The sequence below is a fragment of the Papio anubis genome, chromosome 2 (assembly GCF_008728515.1).
Source record: "Papio anubis isolate 15944 chromosome 2, Panubis1.0, whole genome shotgun sequence".
NCBI lineage: Eukaryota > Metazoa > Chordata > Mammalia > Primates > Cercopithecidae > Papio > Papio anubis.
Genome location: NC_044977.1, coordinates 175,445,567 through 175,468,126, shown reverse-complemented (window position 1 = coordinate 175,468,126; position 22,560 = coordinate 175,445,567). Strand labels below are relative to the sequence as shown.

Sequence of the window (22,560 nt, the reverse complement as noted above, 5' to 3'; positions counted from 1 at the left end):
AGTGATAATACTTTATTGCAACTAAAAGAACTCTTCCAAAGTTTCCTCCAGTTATGAAAGTCATGGCTTCAGACAATAATGAGGCATTTTCCCTTTTAATTGACTAGTTTCCATATTAACCAATCATATTACTGATTTGGCTACTGGTAGCAAAGGGATGATAGAAATAACACACTTTGTTCCCCATTACATAAAACAAAAATTACTGTCAGTAATGGAAATACAATCAGAACACATAACAGAACATAGTATCAGTTTTTTTTTTTTTGATACACCAAATATTTTTGTCCAATTAAATGAGAACTTTGCTTTTCTGAAAGTGAATCTATGTTGACACAGGAGCAATTCAATAATAGCACAAATAGCATATACAATCCTTATACCAGTTCTCATCCCAGCTCCATAATGTGTCCAGCCTACACGTATCCCTGTTTCCTTCTACTTCCCAGTATTCACCATTCAAACCACACCATAGTCACATCTGCATCTATACCTTAATATGTTATCTTCTCTGCATCTGAAATGCCTGGGTTGTACTCCTGTATCTGATTCTATGGTGACTTAATATTTTTCTTACGAACCGGGAAAATGTGAGAGCAAAAGAGGGGGACATTAGTAATTAAACCAGGACACAAGGAATAATTGAGGCTGTCTGAAGCAAATCAGGATGTATGGTCACCCTGTAATTACTTTCTGTTTATCCAAATCCCACATATTCCTCAAGGATCACCTAAAATTATACCCATTCAGGACATATTCCTTTTATTACTTTAGAGCTATTTCATTTCCATACTTTTTCAGTTTCTACTTCATCAATATCTACCAAAGATTGTAAAATAAGAATAGCAATGGCTAAAGTTTATTGAGCATACATTATATTTCAGGCACAATTCTAAGAGTTTTATGCTCATTGATTTATTTTCTGATCTCAGAACTCTTGGAGGTAAGAACTATTATTATCTCTACGTTGAAGAAGAGAACATTGAGAATTAGGGAGGTTAAATGGCTTCTCCAGGTTGTTCAGCTGCTCAGCATCACACCCAGGGCCTGAAGCTAGGCAGTCTTCACTTCGGTGAACTCCAGGTTTAAATCCAGATATGTACAGTCCAATCTAACAGTCATTAGCAGCATGCAGCTATGTAAATTCACATGTAATTAATTAAAATTAACTTAAATTTGAAAATGTATTTCTTCAGTTGCGCTAGTTACATTTCGAATGCTGAAAAACACATGTGGGTACTGACTGCTGTACCTGACAGGTAGACACAGAACATGGTCATCATCACAGAAAGTTCTACTGGACAATGCTAATGTGTATCATTCTTATATACAAGGTATAATCGCCCATACTATGTGCTGATGAAATAATGGTCACAGTTTCTATGCTATGCTACTATTTACAGGAATTTCTTAAAATGTAATTAATCTCCTTTTAGTGGAAACCATATTCAAGTTTCCTCCCACGCTCAAGAAGTAGGTTTATATTTTGGCATATAAAACCTATCTTTCAACACATACCTGCCCTGACCAAACATGCACATTCTTAAAAGATTTGTAGAAAATAAAAATATAATTTGAGGGGAAAAGGTGTATTTTATCTTTTTAATCAATAACCAAACTTTCATCTAAACTGGAAAATTGCTAAATATCAAGAAAAGATAGAAATTAAGATTAGCTGTAGGTACAGAGTAAATGTGTCTCTCTTTGGCAGACAAGCTTCCTTCCTGGGGCCGTCAGCATTTTCAATACCATATAGTCTACTTTACCTGCCATCCCCAAAGAAAAACCAACCCCGCAACCCCACCATCCTCCATGTAACATACATGCAACCAATTTTATTTCTGTCTAAACAGGACCAAAGCAAAAAAAGGAGAAGGTTTTCTTACAGTGAATTACCAGGGTGATTCAGCAATTTCATAAACAATAACCTATATTCCATGGCATAAAATAGTTTTGTTGTTTGATGAGCCAATTCATTCCTATTTTATTGATGTAGCAAAATTAAATGTGAACAGAACCTAGGCCTTTAAAGTCCTAAATCTAGGAAATGTGAACTATAAAACATAATAATTTCCTCAAGAAGACAATGTTAGAGCACAGATCAAAAATGTGACAGAAATTAGTACATGTAAAGTAATTGCTTCATTATAAAAATTGAAATGAGCACTTGCACAGCTAATTTTCTATAAATACATTTTCAAAATTTATTATGTTTGGGGCTGTGAGGTGGTAACTATGAGAATAAATTAATGTTCAAGTTTAAGAAAAAGACCTCATGATAAAATGAATATTAGGCAATGTATACTATTATCAAATTTATAATTTTTATAATAAGAAACTTATAAAATATTTAAACAAACTTCTATTGCTCATAATTATAAACCTCTATGAGGACCCCCATTTTCAGTATATTTTAAGTCAATCCACCTCAAACCTTAGAGATTTTCTCAAAAGAATATAGGCACGTCCAATTCCAGATGCATCTTTTCTTTTTTGTGTGATTATTACTGGAGATTCTTTTTTTTTTTTTTTGCCTGGTGATATTCTACATAAGAGAAGGAACTATCCCCAGTGATAAGATAGTCCTGCTTTTTCTTCTCCAAATTGCTATTGTCCGTTTTTAAAGAAGTACTTGAGCTTCAGAGATTGGCAGTTAAAGGGCATTTGCCCTTCACTGGTATACTCTTTATAGGCTTGGAAGAAGAAAGGAACATTATTGTCATTGTGTAGTGACTAAGAACATAGATCCTGAAGACACACAACCCAGGCTCAAATATTGCTTTACCTCTATTGCCACCTCTTTTGTCTCAGTCTCCTCATCTGAAAAAATTGAAATAATAACTACCTCGGAACACTGTTAAACATTTCAAATGAGTGACTGTGTGTAAAGCACTGAGAATAAAACCTGGCACACAGCATTCTATAGGTGCTAGCTATTATCACATAAATCCTAAAGCAGTTTTATAATATCCAATGTTTTCATAAATAGTAATGTTCTTTTGGTGAACAGGTATATTGGTTTGTTGACTGATCTAGCCAACTCTGGCTTGCCTGGTTTAAAATCTCATGATACAAAGTAAAAAATCCATTGATGCTTGTCAAAATGAAATTATCTAGATTGTAAGTTAAAGAATGTCCTTCTTTAATGTGACATTAGGTTTAGTTAGTATTATTCTAGCTACTAAGAGTAGCTACTGATAGTAGCTAGAAAGCTCTCAGATAAGCTGATGACAAAACTCTTAGAAGAATTTTTTAAGATAAATAAAAACTTTGATAAGGGAAGTCATTCTTAGAATACATAGATTCTGAGAAATATCTAAAAATTGTAAAAGTACTAAATAAAATAAGACACATGTTACTGTCAGTGGAAAAAACTTATAGGTTAAGTAACACACCAACTACTAAATATCCATGCACTTAATTAAAAGGAGTTTTATACACAGGAAACAAACTATACTAATTTCATGGCTCCTAACACTAAAAATAATTAGATTTAAAAAAATTGTTCCCCTGCAAGAATATTTTGTGGGTAAACAATGGCTTAAATTGTTTTTTTCAGTTTAATTATCTACTTAATTTCTAACAAGTTGTAAGATAGATGCTCTAGGGTAGCTGAAGCAAATAGTCCATAGCATAAGAATGGGATAGTAATACATTTATACATTCCACAGTACTTTCTACACATCTTCAATATTCAGAGGATGCTTTTGTTTTGTTTTTGCTTTGGTTGAAGAATACTATGTAAAACTTGGCAAATAGTGATAACAGCCTTTTCTTTTTCTTTCCTTTTTTTTTTTTTTTTTTTTTCTTTTTACTTTTGAGATGGAGTCTCGCTCTCTCGCCCAGGCTGTAGTGCAGTGGTGGGATCTTGGCTCACTGCAAGCTCCGCCTCCTGGGTTCACGCCATTCTCCTGCCTCAGCCTCCCGAGTAGCTGGGACTAGAGGTGCCCACCACCACGTCCGGCTAATTTTTTTTTTTTTTTTCATTTTGTATTTTTAGTAGAGACAGGGTTTCACCATGTTAACCAGGATGGTCTCGATCTCCTGACCTCATGATCCACCCGCCTCGGCCTCCCAAAGTGCTGGGATTACAGGCGTGAGCCACCGTGCCCGGCAGATAACAGCCTTTTCTAAAGTACAATCACTAAAATAAAAAGTGTTCCAGGAGTGATAATTTATTTGCTTCCCCTAAAGAAGCCTCAGTGCTTGCTCTATGCACTAAAAAGCAAATTGCATGGAGTGGGGAATCAAAACAGAAAACTATTCACAATTAGTGGTGTGCAACTATTCTGAAACTCTGAGAGAAAAAAAAAACAGGGAAAAAGCCCTGATTTATAGCTATGCTTTTTTTTTTTTTTTTTTTTTTTTTTTTTTTTTTTTTTTTTTTTTTTTTTTTACGTAAGTACACGGCTGATTTTTACCTTTAAGCAGTCTAACAACCAAGTCACGTCATTTCCGGGATAACAATCAGCTCTTCAACTCGTCATTTACATCAGGTATAACTCCCAATGCAATCCCTCCCCCCTCCCCCCTCCCCATGATAGGCCCCGGTGTGTGATGTTGACGGGTGCAGCAGACTAACATGGCACAAGTATACATATGTAACAAACCTGCATGTTATGCACATGTACCCTACAACTTAAAGTATAATAATAATAAATAAATAAATAAATAAATAAATAAAAACAATCAGCTCTTACAAGTGGTCCTAGCCAGCTCTAGGATCCCACCAAATCCCATCAGGATGTGACCTTAGGTGAAATGCTATGCAACTGCCCAACATCCTAAATGATATACACAGATGAATGGAATTACAAGAACGAATAGTAAAGAAGCAACTAGGAATATCTTGGGGGAAAGAAGATTTATTGATGACACTGGCTCAGCTACTAGGACCAGAAGGCACCATGAGAGAATATGTGGGCAGAATGCACAGGCTGAGTTAATAAGTTTCCACGATATAACAGAGGAATAGTACAGGAAACATGAAAATTTCTCGAAGAAAGGTGGAACTCAAAGAGAACGTCCTTATTTACCAGCCAACAGAGAACTCGCCACAATTAATATATCTTTACTAACATCATTTCTTGCTTTACAAATGCTCAGGGTCTACTTTAAGCTCTCAGAGGGCAGACCAATAATGCCATAAAACTGACTACATCTTAAGCAGAATGAAAACAGAGACACCAAATGTAAGAAGCTAAACTGAGACAGCATCTATCGTCAAAGCAAAAATTACAGCAGGAACTACAATAGTAATGATACAAACTGCCTTCTTAAAATCATGTTGGTAGTGATGTAAGTATTCCGTAAATTCTGGAAATGGGTCTTAATAATAGCTTGTGAAATTCAAAATTTTAATAAGCAAGATTTATATATTAATCTATACACAAACTTACATATGTATCGCTCTCCCCTTCTACTATAGCCAACATCATATGGAACCCAACACTTTGGCGAATAATGGATAATTGATCTGCCTAAGTTTACAAAGTGTGTACACTGCAGTGAAGCAGCCTAGAATTACAGCTCATTATATTACCATATTACTATGTATTATATCACTATAATGATAGTTTTATAAGTAGAGAAAATATTTTTATCTATAGATCAACTTCCTAAGGCTACTGGCATTAAGAATTTCCATCCAGAATTTTGACTTGAAGAAGAGATCTAATTAGAGAAAAGTTATGATGATATAACGGAGACCAATGATTTATAATTCTCAGATAACTGATAAAAGTTTAACCTACACTATAACATGTGTAAAATAGAACAGATAATTAGAATTCATCAGATAAATTCAATGATATTATAATAATAAATGTTATTATGAGAAAATATTTTAAAGATTAAAATATATCCAGTGACAATTACTGCTTAAAGTCCTAAGGTAATGAAAGTAGAACAGTTTATACAGATGGGGTTAATACAGAGTTCTCTGCACACAGCACAGCATAGAAAGAAAAGAAAAGATAAATAGATAAACTTAGAATACTGAAATATGGTCTATACTTACCTGTATTACGAGTATAGCAGATTGCTTCTTGGCCTTTTGGCTAAGATCAAGCATAGAGTACAGAAAAATGGCACCTGCATCCAATGCTAATTCTTGTGAAAATGTCCAGTTATTTCACTGTAAACTATATTCTTTATAATAATGGAAAACACATTTTACTACCCAGAGTGACAGTTTTTAGTATCACAATGAATACAATGATAGAATGGTCTAGTTTATAACTGGAGTTCTCAAATATAATAAATGTAATCAGTTTGACTGCTTTTCCTTGTGGTTTACAGTTAATTGGAGAAAACTACTTTAGTAACAATACAGATAAAAATAAAATGAGAAAAGGACTAACAACATAGACTTTTGCTATTAGCATGGTGACTTTTACTCAGATGAATTAAGGTCCATCAGTAGACTCATATGTAAGACTTTTTTTAGCAAAGGAATATTTTTCACCCAATGAAAACAGGCACCCTCTAGAGTTATGTCCTTATTTCAGCAGAGGAAAGCAAAGATTCTCAAAGGATACACTACATCACAGAGACAGAGCTCTTTTTTAATGCCTAAATCCTCCTGATTTAGTCATGCAGAAGAGTGAGATTCTATCACACCCACCATTGGCCAAGAAGCACTTTCTGGAGTATTACAATATTCTGCAACATTGACTGTCTATTCATCCTGAATCTGGCTATGCTATGTGCAAAGGCACATTTCCTTTTATTTATTTGGATCCCACTGGTCATTAATTTCATTTAGCACTGAGGCTTCTGACAAAGTCAGTTAATGTCATATGTTAGCCATTTCAGAAAGAGAGACAAATAGACACACCTCTAATTTTGGCCACCAGTTTCTATCCTGGACCCAACTTACGATTTTGTGCAATGACACAGATTGTAACAAAAAAGAAGTATATTCAGCACTTACTTTCTTCTTGATTAGAAGACTGAGAAAGGCATGACCTAGTGTGTTCCATTTACTTTGAACTACTTATCACATCCTAGTAGGTCAAATAATCACTTGTTTATGAATGGAAAGAAAGTGAAAGTTATGTTTGTAGCTGATATACTAGTTCTAGTGACCAATCAATATCTCAGCCCTGCCTCATGATATAAATTATTTTTGATTGAAGACACAAAGGGGGAAAACTAGAAAAATAATCACTGACATTATAATTTTGCCGATTATACAAGCTTAAATTCCAGTGATTGAAGTTCCTGTTAGTCAAGAACACATGTTATGTGTTCCATTATGAAATGGAGTAAAAATAATTATTACATTTGTTTTACTAAAAAGCAATAGAGTATTGATAAATGATAGACAATTCCTTTCCTTGTCAGATTATACACTTCTGATTACATACTTTATTTCACAGGATTGTGTAACTTCTGAAAATACTTTTCTGAAATGAAACTAGTTTAAATTCTCAAACTTTTCTAAATGGAATAATATTACATGTTCAGATACTCCCGACTTTGGTATATATTCCATTGTTGTTTTGTTTTTGAACCACATATCTCTGTTTTGAAACAGTTTTAAAAGTCTGCTTAAATATATTTCTCAAATACTATACCATGCAGAAAGGGGGACATTCTTTTTAACTGGAATTAGGGTATAGCATACTAAGGGATACTAATATATTCCACTTAATATAAACCCATAGGATATTCCCAAGTTATAATAATTACAGAATTAAGATATTATTGGGTAGAGCTAGCTGAAGATAAAAAGGGAGAACACCATGAAAGTTGAAAGCAACAGGTATTTAACTCTACATGGATTCCATGGATGAGCCAGAGGTTAAATTTACATACTTGATTATGAAAATTAAGGTGTCCCCTGAACCCAGGGACAAACTCAGGTCTTGTTGTGCCTTAAGTTTATACAATGTTGGAGACCCATTAAAAAAAAAAGAATAAAATTTATAAATATAAAAGTACTTAAAAAATGAGTATTTGTTTAGAATAGAAATGAAATTTCAACGCATCACCAATATTAAAAAGCTGATGAACAACATGAAAATAAAAAAATGTAGAAAATAATATTAATTCCCTGACACACTTCAGAAATAATCCCTTCTCATTTTTTTGCTGCAAACCTTTTGATTGTCTCTTTCTATGACAGTAATTTCATACTATTTTCTCTAGAGAGAACTATCTAGAGACAGATGATTCTGCCTGTCCTCTAATGACTGATAGGCATTTTTTTTTTCTAGTGATAGTTCAGAAATATTTTCTTCAGCTTCACAACTCATAAATGGTAACAGCTTTTAAGTTGTTATAAGGTAAGAGTGGGAGGAAGGTTAGGATAGTAAATTTGAGCACAACATTGTGGATGCATTTTGCATAGAGTTGGCTTCTGGCTTCAGATTTTTTCTTCTACTTCCCACATCTTTCCAGTGTTGGGCACCAGAGGCCACATTCCTAACACAATAGAACCTTGAGTTGGCCCAGCATGTTCCTGCCACAATGCCCAAGACACTGGTACAGTGAGGAGTATGAGTATTCTTGGAAACCATTCAGACCACAAAACAGCTAGCAATAATACAAACATAGATCCCATTGAATCCAAAATAAATGCATCTCCCACCCAACTTACCCTTAGCTAAATCCCAAAATACCTGCCACCACTGAAAGAAAAAAAATATATACAAATAGGGAAACTAGTGTGAAAACAGACAAGGACCAGTTGGGATTAAAACGTATTTCTTTTACAAATTTTCCAAATCCATGTAAGCATGTAAACACATTGCTAGTTAATGAAAGAATGTGGATCTTGTGGGATCTAAGTTTTATACACTTTGGATGGCCATTGACCATTTTTGAGTAGAATACAAAATGGTTATACAGGATTAGATATAAGATTATAGAAGAGGTTGGGAAAAAGGAGGGACCCTAAAGCCTAAATTTTATCAGCTTCTAAGTAAACCTGCACTATCCCACCTTTCCAGCCACACCTCCATCTCTCCACCTCTCCCACATACCAAGAGGTGATCTGAAAATTCTACCTCTCTGTCATACCAAGAGGTGATCGCCCATTTTCAGATGTAAGTATCTCCTGTGATAGAGCTAAATGACTTAAGGTAAATAGGGAGAACACCACGAAAGTTGAAAGCAACAGATGTTTAACTCTAAATAATCTGCAGGAATGAGTCAGAGGTCATGCTTTTCCTATGCGTTTCCACTTGTTCTTTCTGTCTACAATGTGCTTTTAGCCCATGCCCTTTCATGTTCTTTTCTGGACACTTTTCCTGACGGCTCTGCATGATGAAGGGTACTTCCGAGTGTTGTATCATGGCATGAAAATTTCATCCTACATTATGCCTTGAATATTCACTTGAACTTAGCAATCATTTTCCACAGATATATAGGATACTGATAATTTAACATCTGGATACATCTTTAAAAATTTTTTTCATTGTCATGACTGAGTCTCATCCAGGCCCCAAGTCCTGCCTATGCTGCATTCTCTGTGTCTCCCACATCTGTCTTTTCCATCCATTCTACTATGTCTATTTGGAGCACTTCACTTCACATATGGATTAAGGTAACTGTCTCCAAATTGTATTTCCTGTTCCCAAGCTCCAAGTACTCTAATCTATCCCACATGCAGCCTTAAAGGTTTATCTTCCCACAACAAAAATTAATTTTCACACTTCATCCCCATGTTAATAAAAGCAATCCTGAAATTCTCTTCACTGTCTACAGATCACCTTCCTGAGACTGACATTCAAGGGCTCTGGGCCAGTTTCACAGTCTCGACCATTAGCACACAAAAATAAATTTATATTTTCAAATGTTCATAAAATTTACTGTCTTGTGCCTGCAAGCTATTCCATTTATTGTTGCAAATTTGTAATAATATAATGCTCTTTCCTGAAAAAGAAAAACGATTGCTTCCTGATGCACGCCTGAGTACCTATTACTCAATAAAAGATTTAATTTCCAAATTGCCGGTTTCTACAGTTTGCTTGTTTTCTGCCTAAAAATCCAACAGAACTGGACACTTATGAGGCCCCTGTTGAATAATATCATCTCGATGGGCAGAAATGTATTTGCATAATTTATATTTACAAAGATGTGAGTTATATAAATCTTTCTTACACAGGGAGAACACTCCAGTGTGGCCACTCACATCTAAATAGTCTGAGAATTGTCCTTCTCAGCATTTATCAGCCATATCCTTATTTTATTCTATTAGGGGAGAAAAAAGAGCAATGCTAGGCTGATCAATGTGCCAGTGAATCTTATGGCTATATTTTAGAATGACCTATATTAAAGGAGTTAGACAAACGTAAGAGAAATTTACTACTCATGGGATAATGGCTCACTGTAGCACCACGGTGCCCTAAACATGGCATATTCTTGCTTTATTTATGCCTCGATGCTTGACTGATAGTCTTTCTCATATTTTGCCTTACTTTTGAAAGCACAGATTTTCTTGCCTTATTGATCTCTTTATACCCTGATCATTTTTCCCTGAGTTATTTGGCATGATGACAGCAGTGTGTCGCGAGGCTGATTTAACATTATCTCCCAAGTATGCAGCACTGAGCTCAGAGTGGAATATTTTAAGACTGAAACATGTAACACATTTGTCAAGCAATGATACAAATACAATCTTTTGTCAGAACTAATGAATGAAGTAATTTGAAGTATGGATAAATAGCAAGAAAATGGAAGATGCTAGAAACTATTTTTCACCAAAGAGCATTTCTGAGTAAATTATTTGGAGAAGAATGTTGTGCCTTTGTTTTTGGTTCTAACTCACTTATTTTCACTAAAAGACCATGGTAGTTATTTTTAGAGAATGAAAATGCAGTAAGAAGCAGACAGCTATCCACATGTTAATGGAGAAAGTGGATGGTCCTTTGTGGCCTATCTCATGGGATAGATATATTTTCCAACAAATGTTTTGTAAAGCTTGTTAACCAGGTAGCTCCCCTTTATTTGATTGCAGTTCGAGACTTTTTTGGTTTCTGAGTTTGCACAAGCTTCATTATCGAATGTGAGCAGGCATAAGAATAAACATAGAAACTGCAGGGTTGATTCAAAAGTGATTAGAAATGGACACAAGTTACCTGTCAATAATGCTTCCTCCTAAAACCTTAAAAGACTCCTGCACAAGGAGAAAATGATATCCCAAAATGGATTGTTTTTACTAAGTGTGTTTAAGCACATTCTGAAAGGAGAAAGAGGGTGGAAGTGTAGATGTGTCTCTGTGTAATTAGAGAAGGGAGGATAGAATAGCAGCCAGTAAGGGAGAAGGTTAAGTAAAAGGAACAAAAAGAGAATAAGGAACATGTCCCTGATGCAGGCATTTATTATTTTATGGAAAAGGAAGTTCCCAATTTCATACAGGATCTACTCAGTTATTTATAACTTTGATACAACATTTTAAGCAGTGATTAAGTTCTGTGGACGGCCCTTGCACAATTCAGTTCTCTTCACCTAGAAACAGAAATGGAAATCCAGCACTGAGGATCTAAGAGAAAAATTACCTCCGAAGTCTTATGTGAACGAAAGTTATTTCTAATCTTACTTAACCCTGGATGTACCTAGAATCCTACTACACCATTGTTTATCCTACCATGTTCAATATTCTCTTGTAACACCAGTGTAACTATTAAATAAAACTAGGATTATGTTTCCAAATATTTGAGTTATTAAATTCTTCTTAGTATATACATATACATCATTATCTGGTATTCTTATCAAAACTATACTGCATTTCTCCTGGCTTTTCCACTGCAACTCTATGTATGTGTGTATGTATGTATGCATGTATGCATGCATATATGTATGTATGCATGCATGCATGCATGTATGTATACATGTATGTATGTATGTATGTATGTATGTATGTATGTGATGGAGTTTCACTCTTGTTGCCCAGGCTGGAGTTCAGTGGTACGATCTCGACTCACTGCAACTTCTGCATCTGGTTTCAAGCAATTCTCTTGCCTCAGCCTCCGGAGTAGCTGGGATTACAGGTGCCCAGCACCACATCCAGCTAATTTTTTGTGTTTTTAATAGAGACAGGGTTTCACCATATTGGCCAGGCTGATCTTGAATTCCTGACCTCGTGATCAGGCTGCCTCGGGCTCCCAAAGTGCTGGGATTACAGGTGTGAGCCACTGCATCTGGCTTTCTGCTGCAACTCTTTTTCTTATGTGAGAAGAGAAATAATATTTATGTCCAAACAGGGCCATCTTCTCTTTTCAGTGCCATCTAACCTAATAATACTATTTGAGCATGCTCTAAAAAAGCCATTTGAAAATGAGCCGTCTACTGCCTCCTGATTCCTGCTGTTGTTCTACATTAAATGCCTTCCTCCTGGTTCCCCAGAAGCCAAGCCTATTCATCCTGAAGGCAGGATTCAAATTTCACCTCCTCTGAGAAACCTTTATCGTAGACAGATTTATCTCCTCCCTGCTTAAGGTTCTAGGAGACATTTTTTCTCACGTCCCTGCTGGTGATAAACATTTTGTCCTTCAGTAGATATTTCTAACCCTGGCGTGCTGAAGAGTTGAGGAGGGACCACGCAGTCAGCCACACCTCTGATTGTCGGCACTTACATATACGCTCTTGGAACAAAATCTTTCCGTTGGCACTTAATTAATCTTTTGCTGGAAGGTGAATTTTACCATAAAAGTCCAGTCAACAATTGTTATTCTTGGGAGACTCAGGGATAATTCATCAGCCTAACCCCCAATTATATTATTAGTTTTATTTAGATAAGTATATGTTGCCTTATGTATCTATGAAAACATGGCAACTTGAGGAGTGGTTCCACTTGCCTTTGTGCTTCTGGGGCTGTGGTAAGAACAAAAAAGGGAGCTATAATAAAAATATTTTCTCCATCCTTCCCCTTCGGCAGTTCTCTGCCAAAACACCTGCCAGCATATTGCTTACAGACACAACCACAGCACCTGGGCTACCCGAAAAGCATGCACAGTGGTTTATGGAAATGTATGTGCTCATGATTGGCCAGGGAGAATACACCCACTCATTTCAAGCATAGTCATACATGATTGTCAAAACTGTGAGGAATATGAGCTCCTTATTTTTGGTCTCACTATATATGTACAAAGTGAATTTTGCCTGTTACAGAAATAGAGGGCTAAGAGAGCTCATAAGATTTTTGCAATACATGTAAATAAGTGTTTTTCTATTATAAACTGACTAAATGCACATTTCAATTTTAAAAATATTTGACTATCAACATTGACTTTTTCACAAATCTTGATTTAAATAAGTTCAAATCATTGTTACAATGTCGTTTTTCAACTATTTTAGTAAATAACTTATTTTATTCACATCCATTGACAGACATGAGGCATTCGTAAGAGTTTCTTTCTGCTTCACATCAGTTTTTTGTGTATGTGTTTGAAACAATAAAAACTCCAGTCAATTCAGTTGCTATTTATGAGTGGTGATGGAAAAGATCCATTCTTTTCTGGAAGAGAAATATATTTGTAGCAAATAGCTACCAACTTTAGTAGAGAAAATTATTTGCACACTGAACAGGGAAACTGCCAAAGTGAAGAACAGAGCATCTGCTGTGGACAAGGGTGTAATTATCTTGCTCATCCAAACACCGTTGGGCATAAAAGTTTTTTTTTCTCTTCTCTCTCTCTCTCTGGCAAGACACTCTGCTCAGACTTTTAACACAACATTATTAGCAAATAATAACTAGTTTGGAAGTCCTGTCAATAAAAACAGTATGTCTTTTGGGCCATTTCCTGAAAAACGGAAAACAGGCACTAATCTGATAAAATCATGAAACATTTTAGGGCCAAAATGATCAAAAGCATCATTTCTGTCCTGTCTTAAACATGTCATATGTCTTTGTATGTTGTTTGCTATATGAGGATTTGTCAAAAGAAGAAATATCTATCTTTCTGATTCCAGATTACAAGTTATTGTACGTTTCTAAAAACGATCTTCTGATTTGTAATGTTTTCTTTACCCAGGAGGTGAGATTACCATTACTTTTATGCCATCTTACCTTCAGTTAGAATGAAATATGAGTAGATCTTTCTGCTAGGTCAGATGAATGAAATGAAAGGAGCCTGTTTATGATGAACAGATATCAGTTATCCAAGGGGTAGCTGCTCTTCTGATTCTGTTGTTGCTACTTCTAACTTTTCTCTGGGGATTTCAACCTGAGATGGGCAAGAGACTTGAGTCTACTCATAAAACCACCAGAAAAACGTGGTTGAATTTCCTTTTCCAATTGCTTACATGTAGTTGTGTTGCTTTTTTTTTTTTTTTTAATAAGAAGAAAGGGATAGGAATCATGAAGTCATTTCCAGCAAATGTCCTTAATAGGCAAGCTTGCTAAAATATCACTGGGCCCCTGTCTTTCCCAAAACCTTCCAACAGCTATCAGCAACAGCTGACAAGCACTGGCTAATTTGAAATTGTATGTTCTCTCCTGTCAACACCAGACCACACACACAGTTTTGAAAAACACCCAGTGAATACAATAATTTTTAAACAGAGGGCTCATCATGTCCCATTTTCTTGTGCTTAAAACGTAATACGTCCTTTCTATTGAGAATTTAAAAACCTTCACCACTCTTTGAAGTTTTAGATTTAAAATTTTATTCTTTGGCATCTGAAGGAAGAGGACATCAAATATTAAAGGCAATAAAACAAGTAGAAGTGACAACTTCCCCCAAGGTTGGTGGTACCAGACACTGGCGCAAATGCATCCATCTGCGTGTCTCAAGGACATATTCCCACATGAGGATCTAGGAGGGAAAGTGTCACAGAACTAACAGATGGGCTTCCCTTGCCTAGACTAGCCTAATGGAGCTTTTCGGCAATTTGCATACTAGCTGTCAGTGACACAGGTGTGTGTCAAGACTTGGGAGAAGCTAAAAGAAACCTTATATAGGGTATAGTTTCATGGCTGATTCAGGCTTGCCTTTATTGTGAATGCTAATAGGTGATATTTGTTAGAAGGCCAGCAGTTCAGTGGCGGCACTTTGATTTCTCCTTCTAAGTTACAGGCTGCAGGCAGTTTAGTGTGGGTTCAAGTGAGAATAATTTCAATTCCAATAAAAGGCTAATACTGAAGTCTTGCTCATTTTATTAGTGAAATGTATCCAAAATAGTATTCCCATGCCTTCACTTTTTATTAAATATGTTGTATATTTTCTAGTCTTATGGTCAAAAATTTGTATGTTGAAATGTTGGGAGCTGCCTGGCTCTAGTACAATCTCACTATCTAAAGAAAGAAACGGTGGCAGCCAAAACCAATGTGAACATTCCCAGGGCTCATCAAATTCTGAAAAGTTTCAACTTGACCACAATCGAATAACAGACCCACAACAGTGCACAGTATATTGAAGTAATGAAAAAAATAATCAATTAATTTAAGTAACATTACATTATGTGTTACACACTGCAACTTGCTCCTTGACCTTGACCACATAAATTCTCTGCCATTTTGGTAGGCAGGCACACTGATGCTTCAAATGAACCACATCATCCATAATTCACACCCCAGTCCAGTGTACCCTCACATTAGTTCTGGGTTTAGCCATAGATTTGCTGCAACCAAAAGATAGTCACAAGTATGATACAAGCAGTGGTTGGATAAGCACTTCCACACATTGGAGCTTATTATCTTGGGATGCTCCCAAGAGAATAACTAAGTAGTTGAGAACCCAGCTACTCAGCCTTTTGGAACCCATCCACTATACTGTAAGGAAATAATCCCAACAAGATAATTTCCTGATGTCGATTTACTCAGACAAGCTTTGGGGACAATAAATTGTACTTACTGCAAGGAAGACTGTTGAGTTAGGGCTAAAACATATGTCATTTCAGGCCCAGAATATCCTCCTAGAGAGGGAAGCCACATGGAGAGACTCTGGAGGATGAGAAAATATATGAAAAAAGAGTCCAGGTAGAGAAGTACTGAGGTGCCCCAACTGCCAACTGAGGTGTCCCAGCCAAACTCTTCAATGACTTGAGTAACCCCAATTGGTACCATGTGGAGCAGAGGCCTGCTATGTCAGTGAAAAGAATCATTAGAAAAAATAAATTGTTATTGTTTTTAGCTATTTTGTTATCTATTTCTACTTGTTATACAGAAAATAACTGACATTTTATAAAATGAAACTTATTTCTGAGATTCTAATGGAAAACTAACTTGCTGTGTGACATTGAAACTGACAGAGGCTGTTTTCTCATCTATATTATGAGCAAGTTGAACTAGATGGTCTCAGAGGTTCCTTCCAACTGATAGTCTATTGCATTCTATACTAAGATTAAAATAAAGGGTGCAAGTATCCTGACTGCAACAGCAGACTACGCAACATGGCATCCTTAAAAGAAAGGAATTTTAAGTGGGCAGTCATGGTCTAATATAAATTCACCAGAAAACAAAACAGGCTTTGTGAAAAAGCCTTCTAGCTCAGACTCATCACAACTGATCATTTTGATATAGATTCTTCAACTCTGTATTGTATATATTCTGACAAAAAAAATTATTTGGTACAGTGATTACACAATATAATGGTGTGGATACTTCTCAGAAAAGCTGGGGTCTGCTGCTGTAAACTCATTTTATGATTTAGAAAGAAAATACATATAAAAAAATAGTGTATCATAATGACATTAGAGAGTTAGAAGTCTGTGCCTATGACATATAAGCCCCCTAAAAGTACAGGGTAATTTAAAGACCATTATCAAATGTCTGTTCTGCAACAATTAAGTACAAAGAATAGGTCGTAATTTTTCTTGACACTTAAGAGATTTTTTTTTCCTAAACTATCAGTTTTATAGTGCTTATGGTATGTCATACACTGTTACAAATATTTTACAGATGAGGAAATTGAGGCACAGACAGATTAAGTGCTTAATAAAAAGTCAAAAGAGATCTGTGATTCTGATGCACATTAAACGGAAACATTTTATTTACATAATTTTCCTAATTTCCAATGACTTTGAAAATTGAGTAAATTAGGACTGCTCTCCTCTGAGTTCCATAATGTCTCTTAAGGGTATTAATATTTATTAACGAATTTTATTTTCATTAATAGTGTGAATTCTATTATTAGTCAAGTTAGAATATTTATGCAACAAAAATATTCCAACAGCATAACTTCATGATATTGATTTATGCAGATAAGCTTTGGGGATAATCATTTGCATTGACTGTAAAATAGACTGTGCTAACAGGGCAGAAATGTGTACCATTTCAGCCACAGAAGCAAGTGCACTGCTCAAGCCTAACTCAATCATCTGTTAGAGGGAAGAGGGAGAAAGATATAGAAACATTTAAGTATCTGACTAAATGGCCTGGCCCTGAAAACAGCTTTCCATATTAAGGTTATTTGACTCTACATAATTTAATCACATTGCATTTATTATATAATATGCATATTTTAATCAAATTATAAGCATAGTGTAACTGCCTTGACTAAGATTTTTGACTATGTATATTTTAACCAAATTATCACGAGTAGATTGATAAGACAGATCACTCTTAATGTTCAGCTACAGAATGCAGTGGTAAGAAATGGGGACTCTGAAACTGACTGCCAAGGTCGTCTACGTACACCTCAGTCGCTAGTCAGGTGACCTTGGGAGAAGTTATTTAACTTTTCTGTGCCTCAGTTTCCATGTCTGAAAACTGACAATAATGATAGTATCAACCTTCTTAGGCAGATGTGATAATCGAGTAAACTGAGCAGATGGTAAATCACTTTAGAACAGTTCCCGGCAGTGAGCAAGTGTGCAGTAACTGTTGGTCATTGTTATCATTTGTATGACTCTTAAGTTTATCACTGAACTGGACTGGAATGTACATTGAGCCTACAAAATGTATTGCATAGCTTCTGCATCAAGTCAGGACTTCAACCTGGAGACCCACCTGTAAGGAGATCAGCATGCATCTAATTTTCATGAATATGAGATTGAAATAGTAATCTCATTCACAAGATTAAGGTCATTTCTTCCTTGGCAAAAGAAACCTGGATATAGGTACATGACTGTGATGCAGACAGCAAATGTGATTTTCAAATTTAAAAAATCTGCCTATTTTAATTATTGTTTTACTACTTAACAATTTCAAAGGAACAGAATGATATTTTGGTATTTCTAACTGAAAGTAGTCAACAAAAACTAAAAAATTAGTTTAATGAAAAAAATTATTAAACTATAAATGTATGTTTGTGTGTCTGTATGAGCATATAAACCTGTATTTTTTAACACAGTTCAGGGTTTAGCTTAGGATTACAAAAAACAGTTTCAACGTCAAGCCCAGTCCTGGCTCATGACATGTGTGCTATAAATATTTGCTGAAATATTGAATGACAAGGCAAAGGAGTAGAACTTAACAAATCATGTGTAAAAACTGTTTGGCTTGATTTTTCAGGGGAGTTGTGATGTGGTTTAATGAGCCAGACCACCTTTCAGCCAGACATAGAAAGGGGCTTGGTTTGTCATTTAGGGAGTTGTAGCAGTTTGAAATAAATGAATTGCTCTGTGTCAGTTTTTAAAATTACAGTCATAGCTTTTAGTACAGATTTCATTTTTAATAATCTCCATAAAAATCACTAAAAATATCACCCCACCATGTAATTTGTTTCTTTCACACTGATGGCACTCCTACTGTTTACAACTAATTGCTTTTTTACATTATCTTAAGGTCAGTCTCAATAGAATGAATTTGGAGATAGCATAACTGTGAGCCACAACTGTTTAACACATCAAGAGCAGATCTCGATGCTGAATGAATGTCTTCTTCAGAATTGCACCGAAGACACCTACTTTAATTTGCCTCTAGGCAAACATCACAATGACTGACAGTATAACTTTAAGGTTTGTTAAACATAGTCTGGGTGTTTATTTGCATCTCTCTGGAAGACAGTCCAGAAATTATGTTAGTTCTTTAATATGTAACAATTAGGATATGCAGCAGGGGAAAAATCATGTGTGGGTTTAGTTGGAATTTTTGTGAGGACATTCAAGTACTGTTTCAATCTATCCAACCCAATATACCTCTTAAGAGATAGCAAATACATTCAAAAGTTGCATAGCCTCTCCACCTTTCCCAGATAGTGGCACATCATACAACCAAAACAATCAAATACATTTTCTAAATCAATCCCTAGATCACTAAGTTCACCTTAGAATAACTGCAAACATAGACGAAATGGCTGAATTTCCCCCATGTTGTAGGTGAGAAATGAAACAGGTAGCTTAACAATGGCGATAAAATTTACAGATTGAGGGAGCAAAATGCAGTTAAGCAAGTTTGTAAGTGTGTGTGTGATCCATTCACCTGATTAGTACATATTCTCTCCTTCCCACCTTACCAAAGATACATTACAGCCACATATGTGGCAAATGGCATTACAGCATGACAGCAATCAATGATATCTGCTATGAAAATAATGTACCCTGATTTGCCACAAAATAATAATATATGGGCAAGAATATTTATGAATTCAGAAGTAGTAATAAAAAAAACCATTTTCTCTTCGCAGAGGCACACAAAATAAAGAATTCTTAAAAGTATGACCTGGCAAATAAATTTTTTGTGATTTTTTTTTAACATGGGCACAGGATTATAGACAAAGTCTGGAAGTTAGCATTCAAAAGTGTAAACATGGTTAAACTATGTGCAGTATCTGTTTTCTCAGAGAAAGTTTTGATTCTCTTGGATTCTGAGAGAGAACATAAAAGTTTCCAAATAACTTATTCATGAACAACACCTGACCTACCTGTTAATATCTAACTCTCTTTTGAGAAGAACTTTTTAAAATCTATGAAAACTTGGGTTGGGTCCTGGAAGTAAAACACATTCTAAATATAAGCCCTAGGCAAGAAGTGACAAGCACAGTATTTATCCATGGTTATTGTGGCTTTTAACTCTAGATAAATGTTTTCTTCCATTCCTAGTTTTATTACCATTCATTATAATTCAGAAAGGGTTAAAGAGCAGTCTGGCTTTATAATCTTTCCACAGTTAAATTCCCATGCGAGACTATATTTGTCAATTGTCATAGTCACATATTTGTTGCTATATTTTTGGTATGTCCTTTTTCACCAGAGGTATTGGGAGAGAAGAGGAAACCAATGTATTCAGCTTGCAGGTACTTTGCCATCTTCAGAACTGACCTATTTGTAACCCAACACTCATATCTCTGTTAATAAGGCAAATTGAAGATTTATCACTCAAGGCCGACCTGCTAACCATCATCATTATCCTACCTAGGGCACAGTGGTAAGGGGTTTCACTGGAGAGTCCGGACCTATCCAGGAGGTAATATTTTTCCTCAAAGTAGCTTGGTGGAAAAAAAAGAGCTCACTACTCTGAAAAGTGTTGCAATTAAGTGAAAATGCTGCAGAAATATAGCCTATAAACTCTCAGCTAAAACATGCTCTTCACTCAATTATATAAGTTGTACCTCACAAAGACCATTTAGATAATAAGCTGCACCTATAACGTATGTCTCTTAACCAGCGAAAAGAAAATAGTATCAAAATAAAAACAGAATCATTAGATTTCAGCAATCATTTCATGTGTTCCCACTTCATTTTATAAATGGGGAAAAGAAGGGTAAAGCACTGTCCCAAAAACAAATAGCAGAGCCAGAAACCTAAATCAGTGTTCTCAGTGTGGTTCACGGGTTGGTGCCACTCAGCAAACTGTTAACAGGCTGCAATAAGATCAATGATAGAAATTGAGAGTAAGGACTCAAAAACTTTTAAGCTGGTTTTATATCATAATGTCATCCAAGTGTCTGATTTCATTTTAGCCTGCAAGAGGTTGAAAATGAAAATTCGATTTTCATCTTCGATAGTCTGAGGAGCACTGCTCAAAATCAGCCCTCTTGGGCCCAGGATACTGGTGTCTCTACAGCATATTCATGTTCTCATCCAATCTACGATGATACTACATAATCCACTTGAGAAGAATGTTGATATCATAACAGAGTCATTCAGATTTCTATTATCAAAAGTTTCATATGGGAAAAGAAAAATCACGGGGCAGTTTCGGAACTACATATCACGGTCTGTCTTGGGGATGGATTTGTATACTTTTAAAAATATGTTGGCTCCTTTATTATTTTCACAGATGAGAAGCAGGAGCAAAGAATTTCTTTTTTATTAATAGAAATCTTTAATCTCATGTCTGCAATCACTTTTTAGTAATGACAGAAAAGAAGGAAAAATATTGTTTTGTTCTCCAACTTTAATTGCAATTTATTGTTCCATCTACTTCACTATCATCTTTCCAGAGATTCCAACAGTTCAAAAGCCCTGGGATGTCCTTTTAAAAATCCCGTTGCTTCTTCCAGTCTGATCTGCCTTGTGACTGGGCCTAAAGTTGGAGATGCTGTTCTTACATGTTCTAGATTGGCTTTTCTCCAGCTCATCTTCCCTGGTTGATAGAAAGACGGCAAAGTTAGCTATGCAAGTGACTCTAACTCGTCCTAAAGCCAAATCTGGTTTGTACACTCCACAACTTTGTTCAACTTAAAGTGGCATAAGGTGGTTCTCATGTTTGAGCTAAACAAGCACCTTAAATGAAACCAAGAAATACATCCATCTACATTACATACAGGTTTTTCCCTTTTGACCTCTCCGCCTGAACCTTAGCTTAGGTGTGATCAAGAATTTTTCTTGCTAAGAAAATATATTCAATATATGCTCAATTCTTGATTAACTATAGGAAGGTAGAGGATGAATACTTTTTTATGTTTGTTTTTTATTTCTAACTTTGTTACTTTTTTATTTGGCTTGAGAACAGATCTTATCTGATTTATTTATAACCAGAAGCTCAGCACTGCCTCTTGTGTACTGTTTTACCTTAAATTATTCTACCATCTTCTTATACTTTCTTTTTTTTCAGTTGTTGCAGGGTCTCACACAAGTTAAGTGCTCAGTAAATAAAGTATAAACAGAAGATAACTATTATATATGATCACTGTGCTTTTTGTCTCTTACTGTTTAGAACTGCTGAGTTATTTTGTATCAATAAACTCCAGTTTATCATCCTAGCCCTCAATTTGAATTCTTATCAATCCAGCTTCAATATTATATGATGTAGTTTTGTGCCACAGAATGCAAACATTGTACAGAACATCTTTCCTCCCCTTGAAAAATGTAAAATTTAATACCAGTCCTATATCAATAAAATGCTACATTTTGGAGTCAAGACGGACTACACAGAATCAAAATCACCAGATCTTTGACCAGTGATACTTCGAATCAAGAATACATTTTAAACAAATAGAGAAATATTTCTAAGATATCTCTGTAAAGATTGATACAGCTAACTCATTGCCATCATTATTAGAAAATAAAGGAAGTCAAAGTACATTTCATAACTACTAGATAATTTTACTCACATCTTTGATTTCTGGTGTTGTAAAAACCTACATCGCTGCTTAATCTGTTCATTCAAGAAATGTTTATTGCACACAAAATCTGCAGGGAATACAAAAACAAATAAGATACAATCCCTTAAAATATTTGGACTGATTTCTAAAGTGGGCAATTGAGCTTTTTTTGCATTTGTCT

At 35.4% G+C, this 22,560-nt stretch overlaps 1 protein-coding gene and 1 long non-coding RNA gene across 10 annotated transcripts in view; both read right to left on the bottom strand.

The window, feature by feature from the left end:
- RBMS3 (RNA binding motif single stranded interacting protein 3) overlaps nucleotides 1–22,560 on the bottom strand; it is a 1,467,317-nt gene that overhangs the window by 604,075 nt on the left and 840,682 nt on the right. The window lies entirely within an intron of this gene.
- Nucleotides 14,269–22,560, bottom strand: part of LOC110742463 — a 29,713-nt gene continuing 21,421 nt past the window's right edge. The window contains exon 2 of the long non-coding RNA XR_002520197.2: nucleotides 14,269–22,467. This is a non-coding gene — a long non-coding RNA (uncharacterized LOC110742463). The remainder of the gene's footprint in view (nucleotides 22,468–22,560) is intronic.